Source organism: Maniola jurtina, chromosome 4, assembly GCF_905333055.1.
Source record: "Maniola jurtina chromosome 4, ilManJurt1.1, whole genome shotgun sequence".
Taxonomy (NCBI): Eukaryota; Metazoa; Arthropoda; class Insecta; order Lepidoptera; family Nymphalidae; genus Maniola; species Maniola jurtina.
Genome location: NC_060032.1, coordinates 1,108,104 through 1,135,461, shown reverse-complemented (window position 1 = coordinate 1,135,461; position 27,358 = coordinate 1,108,104). Strand labels below are relative to the sequence as shown.

The 27,358-nt window shown below is 37.6% G+C and overlaps 1 long non-coding RNA gene across 1 annotated transcript; it reads left to right on the top strand.

The window, feature by feature from the left end:
- Positions 1-570: 570 nt before the first annotated feature.
- LOC123864517 lies at positions 571-27,358 on the top strand. The gene is made up of 3 exons (XR_006795801.1): positions 571-712; positions 12,770-12,784; positions 27,348-27,358. It is a non-coding gene; the product is annotated as an uncharacterized LOC123864517 (long non-coding RNA).

The following is a 27,358-nucleotide window of genomic DNA, read 5'->3' as shown; positions in this document are numbered from 1 at the left end:
CTACGGACATTACTAACACCTTGCAGTCAAATCACTAGACAAATGGCTATGAAAAAGTTGTTTGTAGCGTGAAATATTATGTTATACCGTTCAACAAATTAACTAAGATGTTAATTTTAACCCGTACACTGCAGCAGGAAGTGCGGTCATGTCCCAAACTGTCCCCATCTATTAATCTAGCGTCAACTGAACGCGGGTGACGGTGACGACTGACGTGACGCGTTGTCATCTAAACAAGCCGTTTTGCGAAATCTGTGCCGTTACGCCGTTACAGCTATATTTTCTAAGGTAGCTAAACTTTAAGGGCGTCTGGCAGGGGGTTGCTACGATATTAATTAGACTTGTCTGGTAATGCATGACTTGATTTTTGATACTTTTTCGAAGAAAATAAAAAATAAGTTAGGCTTTATATTTTGACGCAAGATTTTTAACCCCCGACCAAAAAAGAGGGGTGTTATAAGTTTGACGTGTGTATCTGTGTATCTGTCTGGGACCTCGTAGCACTTAAACGAATGAACCGATTTTAATTTTGTTTTTTTTTTTTGTTTTACACTTTTATTAAGTACCTGTTATCTCCCAAAACCACCATGATCCAAACTTCATAGTCGCTGATCGTTTGTGCCTGTGTTGGGGACAATACGCAGAGAAACTTTCAGCTTTTATAAAATTACGAAGGTCTGGTACGCGCTGGCTCTTGGTCCATTACATGACTGTCTTGTTGCGGTCTTGTTCATAAATAGCCATAATTTCTCAGTACAACCGCCGCTAGTTATCGTAGGGAGCTATCATAATATATCAACACACGTTCAAAGCTCGGGTTCTCGGTAAGGGACACTTGTTATCCAATAAGAAGATTGACCAAGATGCATCCGCTTACGGATATTTTATTATAAGACGAGAGATTTAATACAGAACTTTGGGACCAATTGGGATATAGGGAAGTTTTGAGAACATTTTTTAAATCGATTGCAGCCCTTGACTACGATCTCACCTAATGGTAAGTGACGATACAATTTTCAAAGTAAGACAACTATACCGAGTGGGGTAGGGCTGTATCTGTACATTATAAAACAGTTTTTTTATATGATAATTTTTATAATAATAGTATATGATTTATCGTGCAAAATGTCGGAAAAAATACTCGAGTACGGAACCCTCGGTGCGCGAATCTGACTCGCACCTGGCCAGTTTTTGTATTACTACAGTCGAATCGGTAAATATACGAATAGGTATGCATATCGGGATCGAATGTCGTACTTCCGAACAGAAGGCTGAAGTATTAACCACTAGGCTATAAGACAATAATGGACATAAAAGTTAGACCAGATGTTGGGACGAGTGTGTGAGTGGAATAGTAATGAGGTCATGAAAAGAAACGGCGAATAGAGACGTAAATCACGTGACGTCATCTGGCCATCTTGCATTTTGAGCGCGAAGTGAAGATAAGGCTGGCGATACAAATAATATCTAATAATAAGACAAATTATCACTTCATAATGTTATAGTCGGTTCGCTGCATCAGTCTGTTTGGTGGCCCTTATCTCAAAAAGAACACAATTTTTAGCATTTTTTACCTCAAAAGGAAATTACCCTTATAGGACCACTTCGTTGTCTGTCTGTCTGTCTGTCCGTCTGTCCGCCTGTCTACCTGCCCATCTGTCGTGTCTGTCAAGAAAATCTATAGGGTACCTACTTCCCGTTGACCTAGAATTATGAAATTTGGCAGGTAGGTAGGTCTTTTAGTTATCACGTTTAAATTTTTTTTCTGATGTGAACATGAGTTCACGGTTTTCGGATTTTTCATTTACTCGTGCTGACCTACTTACCTACCTGAAAAAATTTCATGATTCTAGGTCAACGAGAAGTACCCTATAGGTTTCCTTGACAGACACGACAGACGTACAGACGGACAGACAGACTGACAAAGTGATCCTATAAGTTATGTGATCTTATGATTTTTTAAACCCTAAAAAAGATCCCAATACAATTTGTCTAATACGTGTGACAGACCTTATCAGTAAGTAGTCCTTACGAACAATTTCAGTTCAGACAGCTAAGGGTAGATTTGGTATTCAAAAAGGCCTTGTAAAAATGATAAGGAGTGCGCCCAACGAGGTGCCAACGAGATATTAAGATCCCATTAATGATTGCCCAATGATAAAACAACGACAGAATTCCAAATGTTCTAAGGTCGCGTTTCCAGTGAAGCGAGACAAGCGGAGAGGGAAGAACGCAGCTGCGGATGTTTTCACGGAAGCGGATTGCAATTGTGAAGCTTTGTTGTATCGTCTGTCATTGGGATGCTGGTCCACTGAAGTGGAGCAAAGCGCGAAGCTGATGTAGGTATTAGTAGATTAATTAATAAGCGGAAATCTGTGTTCAGCAGACAAATCAGGTTATTAAAAACTGATTTAGTAAAAATTTTTACAATATCATCTCTAAAGAATTGATTGATCGACATTTCCGTTTCGCTTCTCTTCAGGTATATGCAGGGTACTGGTCCACTAGAGTGGAAAGGAGTGGAACTGAGAAAATATTATTCGATAAAGTAACACAAAATTCTCGTTTCCGCTCCGCTCAGTTTCATACATTTCAACCGCAATATGCACAGCTAGGTAGTGAAGCGAGGTAGCGGAGCGAGGTAGTGGTACCAGGTATTGGATTGTAGAAGTGCGCATAGGAGCAAAGCAAGCAATAAGAGAAGTGGCAGCGCGAGTTAGTGGATCGTTCCACTCGCTTTGATACCTCGTGGTATCAAAGTGAGGTAGCTTAGTGAGGTAGCTTAGTGAGGTAGCTTAGTGAGGTAGCTTAGCGAGGTAGCGGAGCGTGGAAAGGAGACAATCTTTTCTTATTTCCTCTCTGCTCATCGCGTCGATGAAAACACTCTATTAGAAAAACAGTAATATTTTTTGTTACCCTCGAGTTTATTCAAATTAATCGCTTTTTTATGGTCGCGACGAATTCGGCTCCCGACTATTTTCGTCTGTCGCCGAAGATACTTTATCTGCGGCCCTATAAAACAGATCTGTACGCAACTTTTTTATTACTCGTATGACAGAGTGTATCCAGTATTTTATACAAGTATGCGCATAATTAAATTAATAATACGCTAACTCAGATCCAAGTAACAGATAACACAACTAATATAAATGCGAAATTGTGTCTGTCTGTTAACTTTTTACGACTCAATAGCTGAACTGATTCTGACTAAAATTCGCACACAGACAGCATTCGTCCTAGAGAGAATAATATTTATATTATTTCACGTTTTAGTACGTCTGTAGCATCGTAGCTCCTAAACAAATGAACCAATTTTAATTTAGTTTCTTTTTTGTTTGAAAGGTGGCTTGATCGAGAGTGTTCTTAGCTATAATAATCGAAGAAAATCAGTTCAGTCTTTTAAAAGTTATCAGCTCTTTTCTAGTTTTCTTATAGAGGTTTTTGTGTCGGGGGTTTTTAAATTTTGAGTTATTTAAAAAAATGTCTTATTGAATTTCAAATGTATTTTTGAAAACATTCAAATTTCAAATTTAATTTCGAATCTTTTTTGAAAACATTTTTGTGATTGGTTGGTGACTCAAAATGTGTAACGCTTACTGAGATATTTGTTGTCTCTGTCATTTTTATGACATCACGTGACAGAGAGAGCACTATACTAACTTCTGTTCACGGTCGTATACACACAGTGCGTAGTCTGTGTTATCACTTATCACGCACACAGGAATGTCTGGTCCCTTGAAACTCAAGCGTCCGTTCACAATACGTAAACCTTCTCGTTTACAATACAAAGTATTTTGATTACTTGCCATTTATTTTCACTTGTATAAATGAGACGTTTCTGTCCGGAAATTTTCTTACGGTCGTTAAATTCCGTAATTGTCTGTTACGCAGACGGCGGGCGGCGGAACGACATTGTTTGTTGCGAAATAAATTGGTACAATTTCAAAATGTTGTATTAAAATTTGCTACAATGTTAGCACTCGCAATTTTCTTTCACTGCTTTTCATAATATTTTTATAGTATAACTTTTTAGTAGTGTTAAAAGTAGTGAAGTAGCTAAAGGAATCTATGTCTCTCATGAACAATATCAATGCAAATCAGGATTTACGATCAAAATTTAAAGATTGCAAATATTTTCGGAATAGGATCGTCAGTTTCGGACTTTCGGAGATTAATATATACATTCTCTCAAAGATACATACTCACAAATTATTAATTTTCATCATCATCAGCCTGTGGATGTCCACTGTTGGACATAGGCCTTCCCTATAAGTAGAGCGCGGCCACACCCAGTCCTCAGCCTTCCTCATCCAGCCACTTCCCGCCAGCCGCTTTATATCGTCGCGTCGGTCCATCGTGCTACACTGCGTCCCACACTACGCTTGCTTAAACGCGGTCTCCACTCAAGGATTCTCAATTTTACCTCTTCACAATATTATCATAGATTGACAAGTTCTACTCAAATGATTTGAATAATTAAATTTCCTGTATCACCATTACTTTAACCCCCCTCAGTTTTACCACCAACCCCTGTTTAGTAGGGCAGAACCGGAGCACCCACTGGGCGGTTCTGCCCACTTTAGGACTAACCTCATTATAACTTAACATAGTTACCCCAGATTTTGAACCCTAATACATATTTATGACATGTCCTATTCCAGTCACAAAACTAATTTCAAAGGCAATTTTTACTTTAGCAAATTTAATTATGAAAGTTAGATTGTTTACATTTTTCATCATCGGCAAGTCTAGAGAGTATTTATTGAAATAATTTAAAAGTTTAGAGAGAAAATTAAAGTGATCCGAGAGAAATAATAATACAATTTAAAGGCGTGGACACACTCGATCAGTGACATTGACCGACCGAAATATTATAAACTAGAGGATGCCCGCGACATCATCCGCTTTAGGTTTTTAAAGATCCCGTGGAAACTGTTTGATTTTCCGGGATAAAAAATTACCAATGTCAATTACAGGGACGCAAGTTACCTCGGTACCAAATATACGGATGGGTCTTTAGTAATCCCACGGGAACTGTTTGATTTTCCGGGATAAAAAATAGCCTATGTCCGTCCCCGTGATGTAAGCTAACTTTGTATCAAACGTCAGAATTTGGTTAAACTGTTGCGCCGTGAAAAGGTAGCAGACAAACAGACAGACACACTTTCGCATTTATAATATTAGTATGGATCTTAGTGTGTTTGATTGTTGGTTTGGTTGTCTGTCTGTCAATCACGCTGCAACGGAGCAACGGGTTCACCTAATTTTTTGCAAGGATATAGGCAGCTAATGATATGGAGAGTGACAAAGACTACCTTTCATTCTGATAACTCACATAAGATTTCACATGAGATGTGAGTTCACATGGGATTTTTAAAAACTTAAATCCACGCGGATGAAGTCATAGGCAACAGCTAGTAATCAATTTGTCTATAAACTATGGATAGGTTATTTAGCATCGTGGTTATTTGTCAAAAATTGTAATAACAATTATTATTGTTGTAATATATTAAAGAAAACGCCGAGTCATAACAACGGTTTATAAAAGACAGATGCACTATTAGTTCCTAGAATAGCCATATTTTATTATATTTATATTTTTATTTATAGCACATTTTCCTCCCTTAATTGGTCATAAATAACATATCGAGAGATTACAGATAAATTGGTTACTAATTTCGGCTGTAAGTATAGTCAACATAATTTAAGATGCAAAACGATAGCTATGTCCACAGCTGGGCAAAAGTCTCACGGAAATACTGTCTCGTGCTGTATTCAGCTGTTTTTTGAAATCGTCTGTTCAAGCCCTTAGAGAAACAGTAATAGAGAGGAACAAAAAAAATCTTTAATTAACTATTATGCAAAATTCACTTCAATTTTTTCTCGCTTAATGAGTTGGAAAGCTGATGGCCATTTAAAATTTATCGACACCAGTTAAAGAGAGTCATTCGAATTAAATTGGATGTGCTTTATTTCATTTTGATTTGGTAAAAAGAGAGAGAAAAGGTAAAAATATTTTATTTTCATTTCAATTTTAAATTATTGATATATATTGAGGCGACATTTTTTGAGGATGCAGGTGTCTGAGTAAAACATGCGTAGAGTAGGATTTAAGAGAGCGTTGCGTGTTGTTGATGCCGCGGGAACTATTTGATTTTCCTTGATGAAAATTAGCTTTAGTGCTAATTTAAGCTATTTCCATCCAGCTATATCCATTTTATAACTATATTTAACTATAGTTATTATAGCTATAGCTATTTAAGTAAAAAAATCAGTCAGATACGAAAACTAGCTTATTTTCGTTACTTCATTTGCGTGGATTCCGTTGAAATTTCTCTGAATCATTCCTCAGGGTTCTCAAAGGATATTTTTGTCCAAATCTCTAGGTCCACCGGTTTACGCTGTATATTGTCTATTAGTCAGTTAACAGGGCTCTCTCCGTCACTCGTTTCATACAATCGTAGTTCCAATTTCATTTGAATATTAAGCAACCAAAGTCCATGAAATTTTGCAGACATATTCTAGAAACTAATATCTGTGTCTGTGGTGTTTTAGATTTTTCTAAAAATATGTAGTTTTAAAATTACAGGGACTCAAAGATTTGTATGTAAATTTTTAAGACCGCGTAACTTTGAAATCGAATATTTTACAGAAATCTGGAAAACCACAAACAAAGATATTAGTTTCTAGAATATGTATGCAAAATTTCATGGACTTTGGTTGCGTAATATTCAAATGAAATTGGAACTACGTTTGTATGAAACGAGTGACGGAGAGAGCCCTCTTAAAGTCTGGCTAAAGTACTTTTATATAAGCTTGATATTTATATTAACAGTACAAAGTTTTGTTTGAAAACAGCGAATTAGGGACACAATATTTTATGGTAGTCACCGGTATAAAAGAAAATCTCCACTCTAACTGGGACTAAGTTGATCTCCTGAGATTCCGCCAAAAAGTTGATTCAAGTTGATAACGTGAAGCCGTACAAGTGTAAATTTAAAATTTATAACACCCCCGACAAGTGAAGGTTACAGTAACTAGAAACCTGAACCGATTTTCTTGGATTATAGCTAAGAACACTCTCGATCAAGCCACCTTTCAAACAAAACAAAAACTAAATTAAAATCGGTTCATTAGTTTAGGCGCTACGGTGCCACAGACAGATACACAGATACACAGATACACAGATACACAGATACACAGATACACAGATACACAGATACACAGATACACAGATACACAGATACACAGATACACAGATACACAGATACACAGATACACAGATACACAGATACACAGACACACAGATACACAGATACATACGTCAAACTTATAACACCCCTCTTTTTGGGTCGGGGGTTAAAAATAGGATTAAAATCACTGATCTGTCCCACGCGGGGTAAGTACCTGATTTTGAAATTTTTACGTTTTACGCAGCTCAGGCGGAACAGCCCCTACCCCCATTAGGGGTAAACAGTGCGCGTATAAAATTAAATAGCTACCCGACGTAAAGGTTGAATTTTATGGTGCAAGTGATGCGCTGAAAGCTAGACGGTTTTTTAGGGTTCCGTACGCAAAGGGTAAAAACGGAGCCCTATTAATGTAATTTTGCCTTCTGTCTGTCTGTCTGAATGTCTGTTTGTCTGTCCGCATGGCACAAGTCTCTAGCTCATAGTCGAAATGAGTTACAAACCTGAAATTTTGGTATTTGGCGTAGAACGTTGACTCAAAACCAAATATTGAATTGAAAATTCAATTAAATTATTTTTTAGGGGGGCTCCCATGCATGAAAAAGGAGTCGAAAAAAATTTTTTTCTTACCCTAGCATGTGGGGTATCATTGTTTCAAGCTCACTGAGTAGAGTACCGATATATTTTTAAATTTTTTTATCTTAAAACATATAGAAATGGGGGACCGTTAAAGTTAAAGTGTCAAGTCAAAAGGCACTTCAAAGAACAGGTGCTCGATTGTGGTAGGTACTTAGAATGACAACTAAAAAGTCACGATCCCAATCCCTTTTGATTGGTTGAAGCTCGCTCACTATTGGCTACAATGCATTGTTGTAACAAGAATAGCATAAATTCAGCCAATCACAACAATTGCGATTGTAAGGTTGATGCAGGTTTTAAGGAATCGAGCTACAGAGCCTAAGTTTGTCGCTTGTACCACGCAATCCACAGCCGAATCTTCATCAAGCGAAGTTGTTTACTGAGGATCGCAGATACGCAGCCATGAAGCGTCATGGGAGTTTAACTGGAACGCCAGACCGATTCCTTGTTTTACATCATAATACCAATTGCTTTTCATTTAATCCATAATAAGTATGAATGTCACGTAATCATCATGTTAAGTACAATTTTCCTACATGTCTCGTTTTAGGAAACCACATCGTTAGCAGGCATAATCTATACCTACTATAAATGCGAAAGTGTGTCTGTCCGTATGTCTGTCTGCTAGCTTTTCACGGCCCAACAGTATAACCGATTTTGATGAAATTTTATACAGAGTTAGATTACATCCCGGGAAAGGATAAAGACTAGTTTTTATCCCGGAATATCAAATACTCCCACGGGATTCTTAAAGGTCCATCCGTTTAACGAATTGATAGGTTTGGTAGTAGCTTGCATCCCGGAAATCGACATAGGCAACTTTTTATTCTGGAAATTCAAAGAGTTCCCAGAGGATTTTTCAAAACCAAATCCATGTTGTAATAATACAATTCATCACCATCACCTAATCTAATTAAGAAATTATACGTTCCCAAATTGAACTAGCCGTGTCGGCGGTACCGACTTTTAGCTGTCAATACTTTGCTCACTGAGCATTACGTCATCTCCCCACTGTCATCGTTGGACTATAAAATCAGACACGCTGTGCGTAGCGGGGCATTATTCGTCCGGTTGTTGCCGAGGACACTTCTCAGTAGGAATAGTCTGTCGTACTGTAGGTTTTAGAGTAGTGGTTACCTAAAGTGGTACTGTTGGTTAAACGAGTTGTTATTGTGGTGGTTAGGTTAGATGGTTGGTTTGGGACCGGTGTAAGGGGTGGAGGAGCCGGTCTAGGTAGGTTAGGTTAGGTTTACCTAGTTACGCTGGTAGTTGTGACATGCAGTAAACGGAAGTATTGTTCTTAACACGTCTGAAGATCGCCTAGTGATCGAAGCAGACCCTAAGGATCTTCACTTGCCTTCATCAATTCTTAAACAATCCTCGGCTCGATCCGACAAGCCGGGAACAGAACTCAAAACCTCATACTTACTAAAATACTACAACTAAAAGACTAGTGGGGAACAGATAGGAAGAATTCGTTCCTACCACTGCGCCTACCTAGGGAGGTTGTAAAATACATCAACGTCACCAAATAACCAAATTCCCAAGTTTCCAAAAGTTTCCAACCACTATTTAAACTTTCCAAAATCCATTAAACAAGAAATAAGCCCGGAACAGCACAGCAATAAAGAACTCAACAGATAAATTAAGACAGCTGTCCGATAAGCAAACACTCAAGCAAGTTTCAACTTGTTTTCGGCTCTTATCAGCCAATACTAAACGTTATCGGGCTATTCAGTGTGAAGGGGCGTACACTAGCATTTTTAACCCCCGACCCAAAAAGAGGGGTTTATAAGTTTGACGTGTGTATCTGTGTATCTGTCTGTGGCATCGTAGCTCCTAAACTAATAAACCAATTTTAATTTAGTTTTTTTGCTTGAAAGGTGGCTTTGATCGAGAGTATTCTTAGCTATAATCAGAAAAAATCGGTTCAGCCGTTTGAAAGTTATCAGCTCTTTTCTAGTTCTGTGTACCTTTTGATGACCTCCCTAACCCAGTAGCGAGTGATGTGGTCTTATAAGTGGGAGGAACCTGGTTCGATTCTCGACAGGGGCCAATTGCCTCTGTTCTTGTCTGGTGGGAGACTACGGCCGTGGCTAGTTACGGGTTTGGAATGCAGATTTTATTCAAAGAGCGGGCAAGTAATAAATATAGTCGCTGTTCAAATCACAAAACGTTACAACAATACACTATGATTTATTCATGAAAGCTCAGCCGGTTACTTCCACGCAACTTTGTCACTAAGGAGTACCTTAGGAGTAACTTAATGAGTACATTAAGTTGTATAATAGTGAGTATAAATAATTTATAGTACTTACCTACATGATCTGAAAAAAAAAATGTGAAAAAAAAAATCTTCAATTGTTTTTAATTTTCAGTTCTGTTTAGGTAGGGCAGTCGTATTTTTATTTTTTTTTAATTATAAGTACATGTTGAAAGAAATATGTAGTAAGGTAGAGTAAAAACGCTAGTGTGTGCTAACTCCAAAAATTTCTTTCTGAAGTTGGCAAGAAACAAAGTTAGTGAGAATTGCTTTTGGAGCCATAATCGAAGTTCAGAAATTAAGGTTTATTTTATTACTTCGATGTGAGATAGGAATCACTGGGAGGTCCCGAGGTGCCCGGCAAGGTCAACCCAGGAATTTTGATCGTATTTTAGAGTTCCGTAGCCAAATGGTAAAAACGGAGCCCTATTGATGTCACTCTTCTCTGTCTGTCTGTCTGTCATTTTCATACATGAAAAAGGAGCCGGAAAAAAATATTATCCTAGCATGTTGTGCAGAGTACAAATATTTTTTTTTTTTTTATCCAAATAAATAAGGAAATGGAGGGCCATCATAGTTGGCAGTTTTAGACCATTTTTATGAGGAGGCTATCTCAAAAACTAAACTAGTTAGGAATATGAAATTTCGGCATGTTATGTAAATGTAAATGTTATGTAAAATGTTATATATGGGAAAAAGTTAGCCACACATAAAGAATATCCTGAAACATTAACAATTTTATTACCTTCTATCCAGATTTCATCAGATTTCCGGGAATATGTGAAAATCATAATTGCCGCGCCAACCCGGACGTACCAGCTTTGTTCATTACCGATGCATTTGCATGATAACATCATTAAATTTCTATCGTCCGGTCGTTAAAGTCATGGTCAGATACAACGCGTAACTTCAAAGTCAAAGTCTTTTTTTCAAATTGGGTGCTATTGAACACTTTCCGATTGTCAAACAACGATGTAGTGGTGATAACTAATAATGTTAACTTAAAACTAAAGTTACCAGGGTTCCAAACGCGTCTAAGTCTGAGAAGAGCCCACAATAGTTGCTTTCACGCAAGGCGCAAGGTGACCTGTGGAAGACCCTACAATATACTTACCAGCAGTTGACGTCTATTGACTTGACGATAATGATGCAATTATGATACGTTGCCCATTGTGTGAGGGCTTGTGCTTGAATCTTGGAGGCACACAATGCGAGACAGCAGCGATGTGTTATGACATTATCCTACAAGCCTTAACATCCTAAAGTACTACCTACACGTAGGATTCATAATACCTCACAGTCACTCGTTACCGTTGTATATACTTGCCTACTTTGTTTTTTGTATGTATATTGTATATTCATTATATTGTATTATGCAGTTTCTGGTGTACAAAGTCTACAGGCGTCCGTGGCGATGCACAATGTCTTACCGTTCATTTTCTATCGCGCCCTTTGTGACCAGGGCTTAAATTTCACCCGTTCGTTAAACCATTGCAAGTCCTAAATAAACCGGTGAGCGTTATTATTAGTTTCGCCAATTACGACCATCGATTGAATATTAGTACAAATTGGGCGAATTAGATAAACTCGGGCTTTGTTCTAATCATTTATAACTACTTTTATACAAGTACTCATTACCTTCTGGTATTTTTTATCCGTAATCGTAATCCTCATTTCTGAGGGTGGTGAGTATTTTCATTAATCATAATAATAGTAGGGGTTATCTAGATCTCTACAGTCGGTCACCCATCCAGTTGCGCATCGATGTAAAAATAGTATTTTAATTTAGACCGACAGACAGACAACAAAGTGATCCCATAAGGGTTCCTTTTTTCCTTTTGGGATTACGGAACCCTAAAAAATCAAGAAAAGCCTACCATTGAAATTAATGTAGGGAAAAGGCTGCCAGGTCGCTAGCAAAAGCTTTTCTTAAAAGACATTTAACATGAATACTAAAGAGTGAGAATAGGCCCGTCAGTATCAGTATAGGTAACCCGTTAGGGTACCCTGTCTGCCTCATATGTTGCGTTCTAATTTTAACCCTCGTCAACACACCCTGTATGCTGCTGACAGGTTCCGCAAGAAATGTGTTACTGTGTGCCCTTGATAAACAATCGTGTGATTAATTTCGCGTTTCCGAATTCAATTTATAGGTAGCAGTTCCTATTCGCTTCTGTATCTTAAATGGGGTGAATGATAAGTTCCGGTGAACAATCAAATGTACAGTTTGTCAAATTTCAGGTATTCCTGGCTGCCGTCTTCAGTTTTGCAAATTATTTTACTGAGATTGTACAAAAACAGTGGCTTTTATTGAAACTGGTGAATTCAGAAGCCATATAATGCGTAAGAAATGAACATGGCATTCTTAATAGAGCTTAGTAGTCAGATCCACTACCCACGCAAATAATAATAATAATAATGTTTATTTACCAAAAAACTTATGTTGACATAGGTATGCTTTGGACCCCTAACTCCCAAAAAAGTAAAAATGGACGGATCATTGCTTACTCGTAATTGGTAAATTTTTCTGGTGTACCTTGAATATTTGTATGGGTTTCAAATAAGCTTTTGTGTGTTTTGTTGATTTTTCAGTAAATAAAAACATGGAGAGAAACCTGCATGCATGAGAATTATCCATTACTAGCTGATACCCGCGACTTCGTTCGCGTGGATGTAGGTTTTTAAAATTCCCGTGGGAACTCTTTGATTTTCCGGGATAAATCTAAATTTCAGCCCAATCCGTCCTGTAGTTTTTGCGTGAAGGAGTAAGAAGCATACACACACACACACACACACACACACACACACACACACACACACACACACACACACACACACACACACACACACACACACACACACACACACACACACACACACACAAATACAAACTTTCTCCTTTATAATATTAGTGTGATATTCTCTACGAAGTTTGGAAACGCACTTAGCCTGTATGATGAACCATGCCCCAAAGTAGTCTGTGTTGCTATGAATGTCACGTACGCAAGCGTACGAGTTTATTTTCATTTTTAACCCCCGACCCAAAAAGAGGGGTGTTATAAGTTTGACGTGTGTATCTGTGTATTTGCGTGTGGCATCGTAGCTCCTAAACCACTGAACCGATTTTAATTTGCTTTTTTTTTTGTTTGAAAGGTGGCTTGATCGAGAGTGTTCTTAGCTATAATTCAAGAAAATCTGTTCAACCGTTTGAAAGTTATCAGCTCTTTTCTAGTTACTGTAACTTTCACTTATTGGGGGTGTTTTAAATTTTTAATTTACACTTGTAATAATAGTTACCTCCTTTATGTACCTACTACGATGAAATATTGAACGATTCGAAGACCCGTTGATTATTTATTTGAGTATAACATGAGTTTTAATCAATACATCTACGATAGAAGTTTTAATCAATACATCTAGGTAGAAGAACTTTTTAAGCAGTTATTATTGTAATTTTAGTTATTATTGTAATCTTCACTTGTCGGGGGTGTTATAAATTTTTAATTTACACTTGTAATGACTTGATATCCAGGCTCGGGGATTTAGTATATAGCCCGGAAGTGCGTATTTCAACCACTTTTTCTTTCGAACACGACAGCTTTGCAAATTCTAAATTAGATTCCGGCTTAAACTTTCCCCAAAATGGAAATGATTTTTATGAATCGTCTTCTCGTCTTTTTAAGTCGGAAAAATGTTTTTCCGCTTGTAAATAAGCGCTTAAGAGTTTTTATACTGTTTTGCACAACTTAATTTTCCTAACTTTCCTAATTTCGTTTTAAAATACTTGCCACAAAGTGAGATTGTCACTTTTTAGGGTTCCGTATCTCAAAAGGAAAAACGGAACCCATATAGAATCACTTTGTTGTCTGTCTGTCTGTCTGTCCGTCCGTCCGTCGTGTCTGTCGAGAAACCTATAGGGTACTTCCCGTTGATCATGAAATTTGGGAGTTAGGTAGGTCTTATAGCACAAGTACAGGAATAATCATGATTAGCATGGCTAACATTCCTTAAAAAAAAAACAACTTTAATATCACTTGTTTGGCGGTGAAGAAAAACATCGTGATGAAACCATGCATGCCTAAGAGTTTTCCAAAATGTTCTCAAAGGTCTGTGTAGTTTGCCAATCGCACTTAGTCAGCGTCAAGTATTATGATTTTCTAGCTGATACCCGCGACTTCGTTCGCGTGGATGTAGGTTTTTTAAAATTCCCGTGGGAACTCTTTGATTTTCCGGGATGAAAAGTAGCCTATGTGCTAATCCAGGGTATAATCTATCTTCATTCTAAATTTCAGCCCAATCCGTCCAGTAGTTTTAGCGTGAAGGAGTAACAAACATACACACATACACACACACACACACACATACAAACTTTCTCCTTTATAATATTATTAGTGTGATAGTGTGATAGTGTGATGTGATGGCTAAAACCTTTCTCATTTTGGGAGGAGAACTGTGCTCAGTAGTATGCCGGCTATGTTGATGATGTTATATTAATGAAAATTTTAACAAAGGCTTGCATTGTAAGCAAGCTATTGTCATACCATATGAGGGTTGTGGAAGTTCGATGAAATAACAATAGCATTGATACATTGTATGCGTACAATTAACTTTGGATCCGTAAATTGATAGTTGATACGGAAGTTATTGATGTTATTGTGAAAATGAAAATAGAGATTGATTTAATTTTCATTTCATAACAGGATTAAAGTATTTTTTATTTTATTTAGCTACAAGTTAGTCTGTAATCTCATCTGGTGGTAAGTGATGATGCAGTCTAAGATGGAAGCAGGCTAATCTGGAAGGGGTAGATTATTAAGGTCTCATTAAGGTCTAAGGTAAAATGGTACAGACACGGTATAAAAAACCGGTCAAGTGCGAGTCGGACTTACACACGAAGGGTTCCGTATCATCGTACCTACAAGAAATAACGTTTTTTAAAAAAAATTTTAGGGTTCCGTACCTCAAAAGAGAAAACGGAACCCTTATAGGATGACTTTGTTATCTGTCTGGGTCTGGACTTACTCTTGGCCGATTTTTTATTCATATCTTTGTGTTGAATTATAATATTATTGTTTATTTAGTATCAATATATGGATGAACTTAAAAAAATATAACTAGGTCATCTTTTTTCACTTCTTGCCTTGGATATGTTAAACCGTCGTCGTCGGTTGCGGTCTACACCCAAATACAATAATTTGAACAAATAAGAAATATAATATCTTTCAAACCATTACACAAGGGATTTCAAAATTACTGACACAAGTAGGTTATACTGTAAAGTGCTAAGCGTCACCTGCCAGCGTCAGCGGAACCCTTTGTGCCGAAGCGGCCGAAACCCTCGTCAATACCGCCTTTATGTCACTGACAGTCTGGAACGGTTATTATTTGCGTCGTTGACGTATTGAGTATTGTTTCAGTTCTATAACTCTTTGGAGACTGTGTTAATCTCGATTCTTGCCGCTATACTATTAATGACGCATTTATGTGCGTATTTACGTAGAGTCATAACGTAATAATAATATGTCTCTAATTTTTTTTCCGTTATTTTAGTTTTTTGTTGTTTCTGTTATTTATTGATTTTGTTGTTGCTGTTATTTTATTTTTTGTTCTTTCTGTGTTTCTGTTATTTTTTCTGTTGTTTTCGTTATTTTATTGTTTGTTGTTTAAAAATAGGGTAAAATGTGAAAAATAAATAAATGAGAATATAAAAAATATGTCTCTACGTAAATACGTACATAAATGCTTTCTTTTATTCGTTTCGTGCTTCGAATAAAACGTTAAGCTATTGGTCGCGATTGTTCAACTTGGGATGATTCTTGTCACAGAAAAGTATTACTGTTTCTCAGGGGCTCTGAAAACTTGTAGTATGTAAAATAATATAAGAATCTACGCCCAAATATAATGATTTGAACTAATGAGAAATACATCTTTCACACCATTACACAAGGGATTTCAGAATTACTCACACAAGTAGGTTATATTGTAAAGTGCTAAGCGTCACCTGCCAGCGTCAGCTTAGCCCTTTCCTTTGTGCCGCGCGCCGAAGCGACCGAAACCCTCGTCAATACCTCCTTTATGTCACTGACAGTCTGGAACGGTTATTGTTTGCATCGCTGACGTATTGAGAATTGTTTCAGTTCTATAGCTCTTTGGAGACTATGTTAATCGTGCCGTTATACTACTAAGCATGGATTTATGTGGAACTGTATTAAAAATTTGTTATTAAAGAAACCTTATGATGATTTTAAAATACCCCAAGCGATTTAGCGTTCCGGTACGATGCCGCATAAAAACTGATCAGGAGTATGGGGTAATGAAACTGCTATACCTTTTCCAAGTTAGCCGGTTTCCATATTAGACTAAATCATCACTTACCACCAGGTGAGATCGCAGTCAAGGGCTAACCAAAACCTATGCAATGAAATCCCACTCAAGGGGGTATGTAAACTTCTTTCGAGTTTCACTTTCTATTGATATAAGAGAGGTACATCGATTTTTTTTGCTCTAAACAGTATACTAGCCGTCGCCTGTGACTTGGCTCGCCTGGATTTAGGTTTTTCGAAATTCCGTGAGAACTCTTTGATTTTCCGGGATAAAAAGTAAAAATATTATCTATCTCCATTCCAAATTTCAGCCAAATCCGTCTAGTAGTTTTTGCGTGAAAGAGTAACAAACATACACAAACATACACAAACGCACAAACTTTCGCCTTTATGATATTATATAGTGTGATTTTCAAAGAAATAAGACAGACAGACAGTTACACAAGTGATTTCATAGATATTCCGTTTTTTTTTGAGCTCAAAAACTATTAAAACCAATCAAAAGCCGAATGGGTTAAAATCTGCTAGTGACATATTTGCCAAAGTTCGCGTTACCCAAACAGAGTTAAGCCAGGATTACACTCAAGACACGCTGAGTATTGACATTAAGCTTGTCGAAACTTCGGTGAACTTTTATGGGTGTTAGAGCTTTGGAAGTTTAAAGCCATTCTAGGTGAATTAATTATTAGTAGGTATTAATAGGTAGGCAAGGTGTTGTTGACGCAAAATCGACAGTCTACAATAACAGTTACCACTTACTGCTTGAATTGGAACGTCCAATATCACCAGAAGCACTTTTGCATGAGCACGCCACAGCACAATCGTCCACCGGTGGGGTAAAACGTGGGATTTGATAGTTTTTGTAGATTTTATCACGCACGGCGCGAAAAAGGGGGGCTCCGAAGAGCAGTTCATCACGGACGGTGATTAGCAATTATTTTCTTCTTCGCGTCACATTGTCGCTAGTGACGTAAAATGGACGGTGGTCGACCAATCAGAGACCACCGCATCACAACACGGTAGTGGCTATGTATATGCCATGCTGCCAGCTGTAGATCCAAGAAAACCACTAGCTTGACTGAACAGGTGTTTCCTTTTCTTTTGGACAATTAATTTCTTAATCTGGCTAATATGCAACTTTCACCGATAGCAGTGGGATGTTTTGGGTAAAGTACACGTTTTTATTAATTAATGTTGTAGCTTGACGAACTATTTTGTGTAAGATTTAACATGCTTGACAATAAACTTATTTTTATTCTTATCGATTACAAGATTTATTATGGCTAGTTTTGTTATCGATAACAAATAAACAGACCGACAAGAAAGCGTGTTAATAAAGAGGATCCTCTGAGCCATTTTTGAGCAATTTTGCCCCCTTACATTTTGTTAATTCAGAACATAAAGTTATCTAGCTGCCATAATATAATTGTCGTTAAGGTTTGTCGTTAATGTCTCAACTCACGTAAATCCATGACACTATCAAAAGTTTACATCAAAGGCCGAGTGGGGTAACTCTGCAAACTGGTCTAGTGACATAATACTTGGCCAAACACGGCAAAGCCCCGATTACCCCACGGGATACTGTAAGCCGTATTGACATAACCATCGCTACCTGTTTGACATTTGTTTGGATTTGACAGATGTACTACTACTAGATAGCTACTGTACGGTTTTGGTATATCTAACGCGCTATCTTAACAGGGCTCTCTCCGTCACTCGTTTCATACAATCGTAGTTCCAATTTCATTTGAATATTAAGCAACCAAAGTCCATTAAATTTTGCAGACATATTCTAGAAACTAATATCTGTGTCTGTGGTGTTTTAGATTTTTCTAAAAATATGTAGTATTAAAATTACAGGGGCTCAAAGATTTGTATGAAAATTTTTAAGACCGCGTAACTTTGAAACCGAATATTTTAACAGAAATCTGGAAAACCACAGACATAGATATTAGTTTCTAGAATATGTCTGCAAATCATGTACTTTGGTTGCTTAATATTCAAATGAAATTGGAACTACGATTGTATGAAACGAGTGACGGAGAGAGCCCTCTTAAAGAACCTCCTCCTTTTTTCGAAGTCAGTTAAAAAACTAGTGCGCGTCAGGCCTGGCTCTTTTAAGATCATGTGTATTATTAGGAACATCATATTTTAGGTGTATGAAATATTTCTTTTCCGAACTAGAACATCGCAGTTAGCCGTGAAAGGAAAATCCAAAAAATATTGGTTTGCTTTGGTTACAGCTTAGAAACTATTTTATAATCGTTGTTTTCAGTATTTGTTGTTCACATACAGTATATGGTACATAATATACCGAAACTTCATATTCCTAACTAGTTTAGTTTTTGAGATAAAAATGGTCATAAAAATGGTCTAAAACTGACAACTTGGACGGCCCCCCATTTCGTTATTTTTAAGATTAAATATATATATATATATATTCGTACTCTACTCAATAAGTTCTAAACAATGATACTCCACATACTAGGATAAAAAAAATTTTTTTTCGGCTCCTTTTTCATGCATGGGAGCCTGAAAAATAATTTAATTGAAATTTTGATTTCAATATTTGGTTTCAAGTCAACGTTCTACACCAAATACCGAGGTTTGTAACTCATTTCGTCTATGAGCTAGAGACCTGTGACATGCGGACAGACAGACAGTTAGCAGAGTGACATTAATAGAGCTCCGTTTTTACCCTTTGGGCACGGAACCTTAACAACATTTTCTTTAAAAATAACACTACCTGTGATCAAACTCACATTAAGACAAGAAGAACACTAAGCTCAAACTTGCAGTAGGAATACATAATATGAGTATTATTTAACAATCGTTTGGCTGCCGTGTAATCCGCAGCCAGCACCTGTACAGTTAGAGCGATCTTAAACTATTATACTATAACCAAGTTCCAGCGCTCCCCGTTCGTGACTCGCAGCACGTTCACTCCGAGTCACACTGTTCTAAGTTTTGAGAGAGCTTTTTGAAACAGTGGGTTTAAATAAAAAGAGCAAATCAGTATAATCGCACTAATTTATTTTATCACTTCACTCAACACACTAATAATTACTCTCATATATTTGTTACTAATACACTTATTTACTTATTACACATTTATTACACACTTATTACACTTATTTACACAAACCGGCAGTATTTCAGCTTATAATGCGTACGATACAATAATAATCCTAAAAATGAGCTCGCATAGCTTTATATGGCGTTATCCCCACCGAAGGGATTCGGCAGTGGTGGCGGAGTTGCGTTCGGCTGTCAATGGCGCTGGCGTTGATTGGCTGTCATGGCGGCAGTAGGCTATGATTGGCCGTCTTGGCGGTTATCGGCTGTAACAGGCGGTGATTGGCCAGCTTGGCTTGACTCGGATAGTCTGGTTGGCGTTGGCGCGTTGCGATTGGCTGAGGCGGCGTGGCGTTACATTCGGCCGTCCTGAAACAATGAATTGCTCCCGCAATGGGAAAATGCTTGGTTAGCTTTCTGGTAGACAATAGCTCAACAAGGTCTTCGGTTTCAAGTTATTTATCGGAACAGTTAGCACTGTTGGATATAAGAGCCGTAGGCGCTGTGATATGGCTTTAAAGAGTCTGCTCAGGCATGTACAAGCTTCGTAGCCTCGAAACCCCTTAACACTTCGAGTTCTCTTAATGCCTACCAGCTTGGTTACGAAAATGAACCTGAGTAAATGCTATCAGTGTTTACTTCTATCGCAATGCTTGTGGGAACTTGCCACTAAATAACTAAATTCCTTTGTTATAATTAAATGAAATATTAATTTTGTCAGTTACATTATCTAGTTAGCTTTATCCTATCGCTTGCTATCCTTTACCGAGCATTTGCCTTGTTACGCATAACCATCCCGAGTTCGCTAATTTTACATTAATAGTAACATGGCATCGTGACCTAGGTAAATACCAAATTATGGATATCACATTCATTGAGAGTATTGTCAGTAGTCCAAATAATATCAGTTAACAGTTTGTCCAATCATTTTATTCGCAGTTTCGCTAGGACCTGTGGCACAACGCGTTTAACATGGTCTGGTTAGTGCTTGGATTGGCTTGACTAGGCACTTGACTCGTGGTAGTATCATGGAGGTCAAAACATACCTAACTATTAATCAGTCGACACTCGGAAACTCTAAAATGTCTACTAGTAAAAGCATTCTTATGCTCACTTTATAAGTTTACTAGGATGTCTAAATAAGGCAAATTATGTATAATATTCTACGAAACTGATCGTTTTCGGCTAATAACAAATTTTGCAAAAGCATCTGTAATAATCAAATTGTACCTACACTACTGATGAGCGATATCCTTTCGCTGTCTTACAAAATGGTTTTACAAAATGTGGTCAGTATGAACTCTACAAAATTCTAATCCAATGCCATTGGTCTGTGATCTAAACTGCAATCTTATCTACTTTAAAACCAAGACGAAACAAAAGAACATTATTTAATTTATAAATTATTATCGTTTTCAGTTGTACTGTTTTTCCACGTTTTACTTTAGAGACATTTTTGAAAGAAAAACTGTCAACAGACTGGCTTGTAGAAAGGAAAATAGCTTGTAAATAGCTTCTCGTGAAGCTGTGAATGCTATTACTCTGACTTGAAAAGGAATCTCACTTAAATCCTTGCAGGGAGATCTCTCAACGAGCAACGAGATGAAAGTACTCCTATCGAAAGTAAAACTTGGCTTTCGAAAGTAAAAATTGGCTACCGAAAGTAAAACTTGGCTATTGAAAGTAAAACTTGGCTACCGAAAGTAAAACTTGGCTACCGAAAGTAAAACTTGGCTACCGAAAGTAAAACTTGGCTACCGAAAGTAAAACTTGGCTACCGAAAGTAAAACTTGGCTACCGAAAGTAAAACTTGGCTACCGAAAGTAAAACTTGGCTACCGAAAGTAAAACTTGGCTACCGAAAGTAAAACTTGGCTACCGAAAGTAAGACTTGGCTACCGAAAGTAAGACTTGGCTACCGAAAGTAAGACTTGGCTACCGAAAGTAAAACTTGGCTACCGAAAGTAAGACCTGGCTGCAGAAAGTAAGACCTGGCTGCAGAAAGTAAGACCTGGCTGCAGAAAGTAAGACCTGGCTGCAGAAAGTAAGACCTGGCTGCAGAAAGTAAGACTTGGCTGCAGAAAGTAAGACTTGGCTGCAGAAAGTAAGACTTGGCTGCAGAAAGTAAGACTTGGCTGCAGAAAGTAAGACTTGGCTGCAGAAAGTAAGACCTGGCTGCAGAAAGTAAGACTTGGCTGCAGAAAGTAAGACTTGGCTGCAGAAAGTAAGACTTGGCTACTGTCTTCACTTTGGCATCTATGTAATTCCGAAAACAGTTCACGATTGAATTTAGGTACTACAGGATCATCAGTCAAATAACAGTTTTCTATTCCATTCCTATTCCCTACTATGTAAGCTACATAACCAGGCAGGCATACTAACACCAACTGAACTCAAGATATTATGTAAAACGTCAGTCTAGTCGGCTTAGTGAAAATTCTTACGGTACGTCCGGTCCACCTGACTAACAATGAACGGCACAAAGCTATATCATGGTTATAATTAAAAGTGCCACTTGAACTTTCTACTTACATTATGATTGGACCGACAATCTTAAGGTAGAATGATGAAATTGACTCGATTGAAAGCTTGTTGGCAAAAGTACGTAACATACATGCTGCCTACAAGCACTACTTTTTTTTCTAAAATGACAAAAGCATTATCAAAATCATAAGGATATCTAACTGGTAATAGTTATTATTACGTTTCCTCCAAGTGCCCAATTCTGCCTACATTACACTACCTATTTGTATTTACTCATACGCTGTGCCACTGGCTTGTATATTATACGAGACAGTTCCAAAGCCGTGAGTAAGATCTACTTACTATGCTCTCAATCATTCAAAGAATGTGATTTAAACTACAAGTTACAACACGTACAGACTTTATAAACACTAACTTTTAGTAAAAATAAAAGAACAGTCATACCATACAGCATAAACGCTTAACAGCGCTTATGTCACCCCAAATAGGCAACAATGCGGCGGCTTATAGATACCCATTGGCTGCAACCCTGCATCGTTAGCGCGCCACGATGTGGTGCCTCGCAGTGACGCGCTCGGCATCAGGCACACAGCACACAGCAAAGCATCAGTGGTGACCATCGTAGGCGATGACGTTTGCACTTCACGAACTCACCAAAAATTCCGAGAAAAGAAAGATAAGCACAATATTATTGTTTGACTACAAGTAGCTCCCAGTCGATTCATAAAGTACGTCTGCCCCAATTATGAAGATCTATATTCATATTACATAACAATCATATAACCACATGAAAATCAATTTCACAAGAAACTCAAAAGTGAACATCATAAAACAATTCGATTTTACATTCAAATTGCGATCGCCATGCTATATGCAAAACTGGGTTTGAGCACACTGAAAGTGTTCATCAACCGATTCTGACGTAAATGATATTATTGTACCCTTAAAAATAATTTACAGGTACCCCACACGTACCCCGTGTTGTCTGTATGACTGCAGCGGGAATATCACCGACGACGCGAAAAAAATAACCTTAAAGGTTTATAGAACCTTATACTATAACTGAGCCTTGTGTAAATAAAAACACTAATAGCGTCAAAGCTTGTTTCTTGAAAACTTCTGGTTGAAATTTGCGGGTAGTCTGAGAACTATTGTTACCATCCGATATACTAGATTTTTTTTTTTAATTAATTGCTGCAAAAGTAGGGATTAGGCGTTTAATCAGTATGTATTTGTGTCAGTTCATAACCTCTCAACAACTTTAACCGATTTTGATAAATGATACGTCATTCGTCTTGATGGCGTGTGTGTCAATGGATACATAAAATTCTTTAAACAATCAATGTGGTGGATTTCATACGATTTAATGTAAGAGCCGAAAAAATATGCAGCGCAAACAGCAGTCGGGAGTTTTTATTTTTTACTATTTAACTTATTGAATTACTTGTTAACTTTTTCGTACCGGTAGCACTCTAGAATTAAACTGCGAATTCAAATTGCGGGTATCTCGGCGAGATGCAACGTGAAAAGTGGATGGTTGAGCGGGTTTTTACCTAATTCGATAAAAAGTTGACTAAATAAATTGGTTGAAATTTTAGCATTAGTATTTACCGCCTTTATTTCATCAGTTATATATATACAGCACGTGTATTTTTGTTAGGAAAACTGTAAATAAAACAATACACACGAATATTACATTCACAAAAATTAAAACTAAAACTCGTCGAGCTAGCTACCTTGCCTTACCCAAAACTAGAACAATTTATGGCAGAAAAACCCTTACCTATGAAGGAGCTAAACTGTACAACAAAATACCTGCACACATAAAAAATGTACACTCATTCAATCCATTTAAAACTGAATAATTAGCTGCTCACATTACGAGTATGAGTAATGCGAATCACTTCAGCAAATGCGCTGAATGAGTACTTCATTAAATGGCGAATATTGTAAACGTTATTTTCTCATGTAAATGACCTTTTTTTATGAGAATACGTCTTTAAACCTAAACCTTTATTTGACGGTCAGATATGCCACAAATTATAGTTATATTTTTAGCTTCAGCTATCACTCAAACCATTCACTCTATCCGCGAGCGTATAATGACCACCTATCATAACCCGCGTGCCCTAATACTAATTTCATAACCTCAAACAGGGTGTTAGCAATATTAACCTTTCACGGTCATCTCATCAGTAGAGGTTACAAACACGATCAACCTCATTACACTATGCATCAATATCATTAAAAACGGGATTAAAATTTGAAATGGAATAATGGATGGATCATACCTCAGTTATTACGCGTAGAAGTTGAGGGTAGGTTGCCATCGGGCGTAGAAACCATGCACGCTGCAGATGAATGTACCTCTGGTTCAAAACTCTTCTAAGGACCTTCCGGGCCCCAGAAGTGGACGATCTTCATTGTCGCTTGATTTTTACACGGTGATTCGTTTCCCTCTTGCGGAGGAACAAAGTAGCCGGCATGTATTTGCCGAATCGTTGATTGGCGCGATTATGCATCATAACTTTCTTTATTAATCCCACTTCTGAGATGAAACAGTGGGTTTAAATAAAAAGAGCAAATCAGTATAATCGCACTAATTTATTTTATCACTTCACTCAACACACTAATAATTACTCTCATATATTTGTTACTAATACACTTATTTACTTATTACACATTTATTACACACTTATTACACTTATTTACACAAACCGGCAGTATTTCAGCTTATAATGCGTACGATACAATAATAATCCTAAAAATGAGCTCGCATAGCTTTATATGGCGTTATCCCCACCGAAGGGATTCGGCAGTGGTGGCGGAGTTGCGTTCGGCTGTCAATGGCGCTGGCGTTGATTGGCTGTCATGGCGGCAGTAGGCTATGATTGGCCGTCTTGGCGGTTATCGGCTGTAACAGGCGGTGATTGGCCAGCTTGGCTTGACTCGGATAGTCTGGTTGGCGTTGGCGCGTTGCGATTGGCTGAGGCGGCGTGGCGTTACATTTTATAATAATTAAAATACTTTGTTGACTTTTACTATAATTACATAACTTATAGTCAAGTGCACTAATCAGTTTACGCTCTTTCATAATTAATAATTTTTTGAAAGAAACAAACAGACAGACAACGATTTTTCGCTGCTTTTTCATCAACAAAACGTTACATAAATTACGGGAATAATAGTGAAAAAACTTCAACTCAAAACTTGCAAAGAAGAACACTAAGCTCAAACTTGCAGCAGGAATACATAATATGAGTATTATTTAACAATGCCAGCACCTGTACAGTTAGAGCGATCTAAACTATTAAACTATAACCAAGTTCCAGCGCTCCCCGTTCGTGACTCGCAGCACGTTCACTCCGAGTCACACTGTTCTAAGTTTTGAGAGAGCTTTTATAATAATTAATATACTTTGATGACTTTTACTATAATCATATAACTTATAGACGAGTGCACTAAGCAGTTTACGCTCTTTCATAATCATTTTTTGAAAGAAACAGACAGACAACGCTTTTTCGCTGCTTTTTCATCAACAAAACGTTACATAAATTACAGGAATAATAGTGAAAAAACTTCAACTCAAAACTTGCAAAGAAGAACACTAAGCTCAAACTTGCAGCAGGAATACATAATATGAGTATTATTTAACAATGGTTTGGCTGCCGTGTAATCCGCACCTGTACAGTTAGAGCGATCTTAAACTATTAAACTATAACCAAGTTCCAGCGCTCCCCGTTCGTGACTCGCAGCACGTTCACTCCGAGTCACACTGTTCTAAGTTTTGAGAGAGCTTTTATAATAATTAAAATACTTTGCTGACAAATTCAATCCTAGTTCTTTTTTTCGAGGGAAGAAGGTTGCAATGAACCAACTAGAAACCTTCTTTTCTATCAAAGTTATGCTATGCCCCTTACGAACAGAAACTGAAATAATGAAACTGCCATATATTTACAAGTAAGCCTGCATAGACTAAATCATAACTTAAGTACCATCTCGTGAGATTGCAGTTAAAGGCTTACTTGTAATCAATAAAAAAGTCCCAGAGACTGAGTGAATTATAGTTTAAAATGTTCGTTGGTTACACTCTAAACAGATTTCTATGCATAACATTCCAACAATATCTAACTACGATACTTGAGTCTACTCCAAAGTGTCATAGTTTCATAAAACTTTACATAGCAAGGGAAACATTCGTGTGACATCGGAGACTCAGTAAATAGGCCTCGAGATAACACTTGGGAATCGTATTTTAAAAGAGGAAAATCGACATTTAATATTGCAGCTTTGGATAAGTTGCTTTGAGGGTAGCTTTGGTATAAGTGTCATACACCAATCTCTAAGAACACATTAGGAATGAAAATATCCAATTCATCAGCCTGTATGCGTCCACTGCTGGATATAGGCCTTTTCAAGAGCGCGCCACCAAACACGATCCTCCGCCTTCCTCATCCACCCGCTTCCCGTTACCTTCTTCAGGTCATCGGTCCAGCGGGCTGGAGGTCGCCCCACACTGCGCTTACCTGTACGCAGTCTCCACTCCAGAACACATCTGCCCTATTAGCCGTCGGTTCTGCGACAGACATGACCTGCCACTTAAGCTTGCTAATCCTTTGAGCTATGTCAGGGATGTCACAGTTCTCCATAATATTTTCAAAGGTGTAACGAAGCATGCTAACCGACTTAGCTGGTGTAGTGAACTATGGTCTAAATAGTCAGTGAGGCAGGACTTTTTTTTTAAGAATATTAGCCATGCTCCCCTTTTCCCTCCAATTAAGCGTGCAGCTTGTGCCAGGAGTGGGTACGACAATAGTCCGCTCCTCAACCGTTGAGCTACCGAGGCTCTAGTTTTTCTTTTAATATGCTGAAGGATCTGAGAGTCGCTTATTTTTTCAAGAAAACCTACCGTTATAATAATTATTATGATTATTAGAAAGGGACCATAAACCTCGGAAATGAAAAATATGGCGTGGGGAGCTTATACCCTACAAAAAGCTCTCCAAATCCCCCAAAAATAAAGTCTCTTGAACAAATATCGTCGCCCAAGTTTGACGGTCTTGGCATAATATACATAGAATAAATTAATTACTACCTGGAAATTGCATAATTTTCATTCCCGTTTATTTAGGACTTGCCAACCGTACTTGTAGATTTCAAAGAGTTTTGAATTACTCGTACATAGGTACTTGATAATATTATAAAAAAATTTTCAAAAGAAAAATAAAACCGACTTCAAAAACCACAAACACTAAAAAGTAAAAAATAACTTTTATTTAGCTACACATGTAATGTACCTAGGTATGAAGTCGAGCGAGCATATTAAAACAAAATTAGAAATCCAAGAGTGAAGCTCGCCCGACTTCATACCTAGGTACATTACAT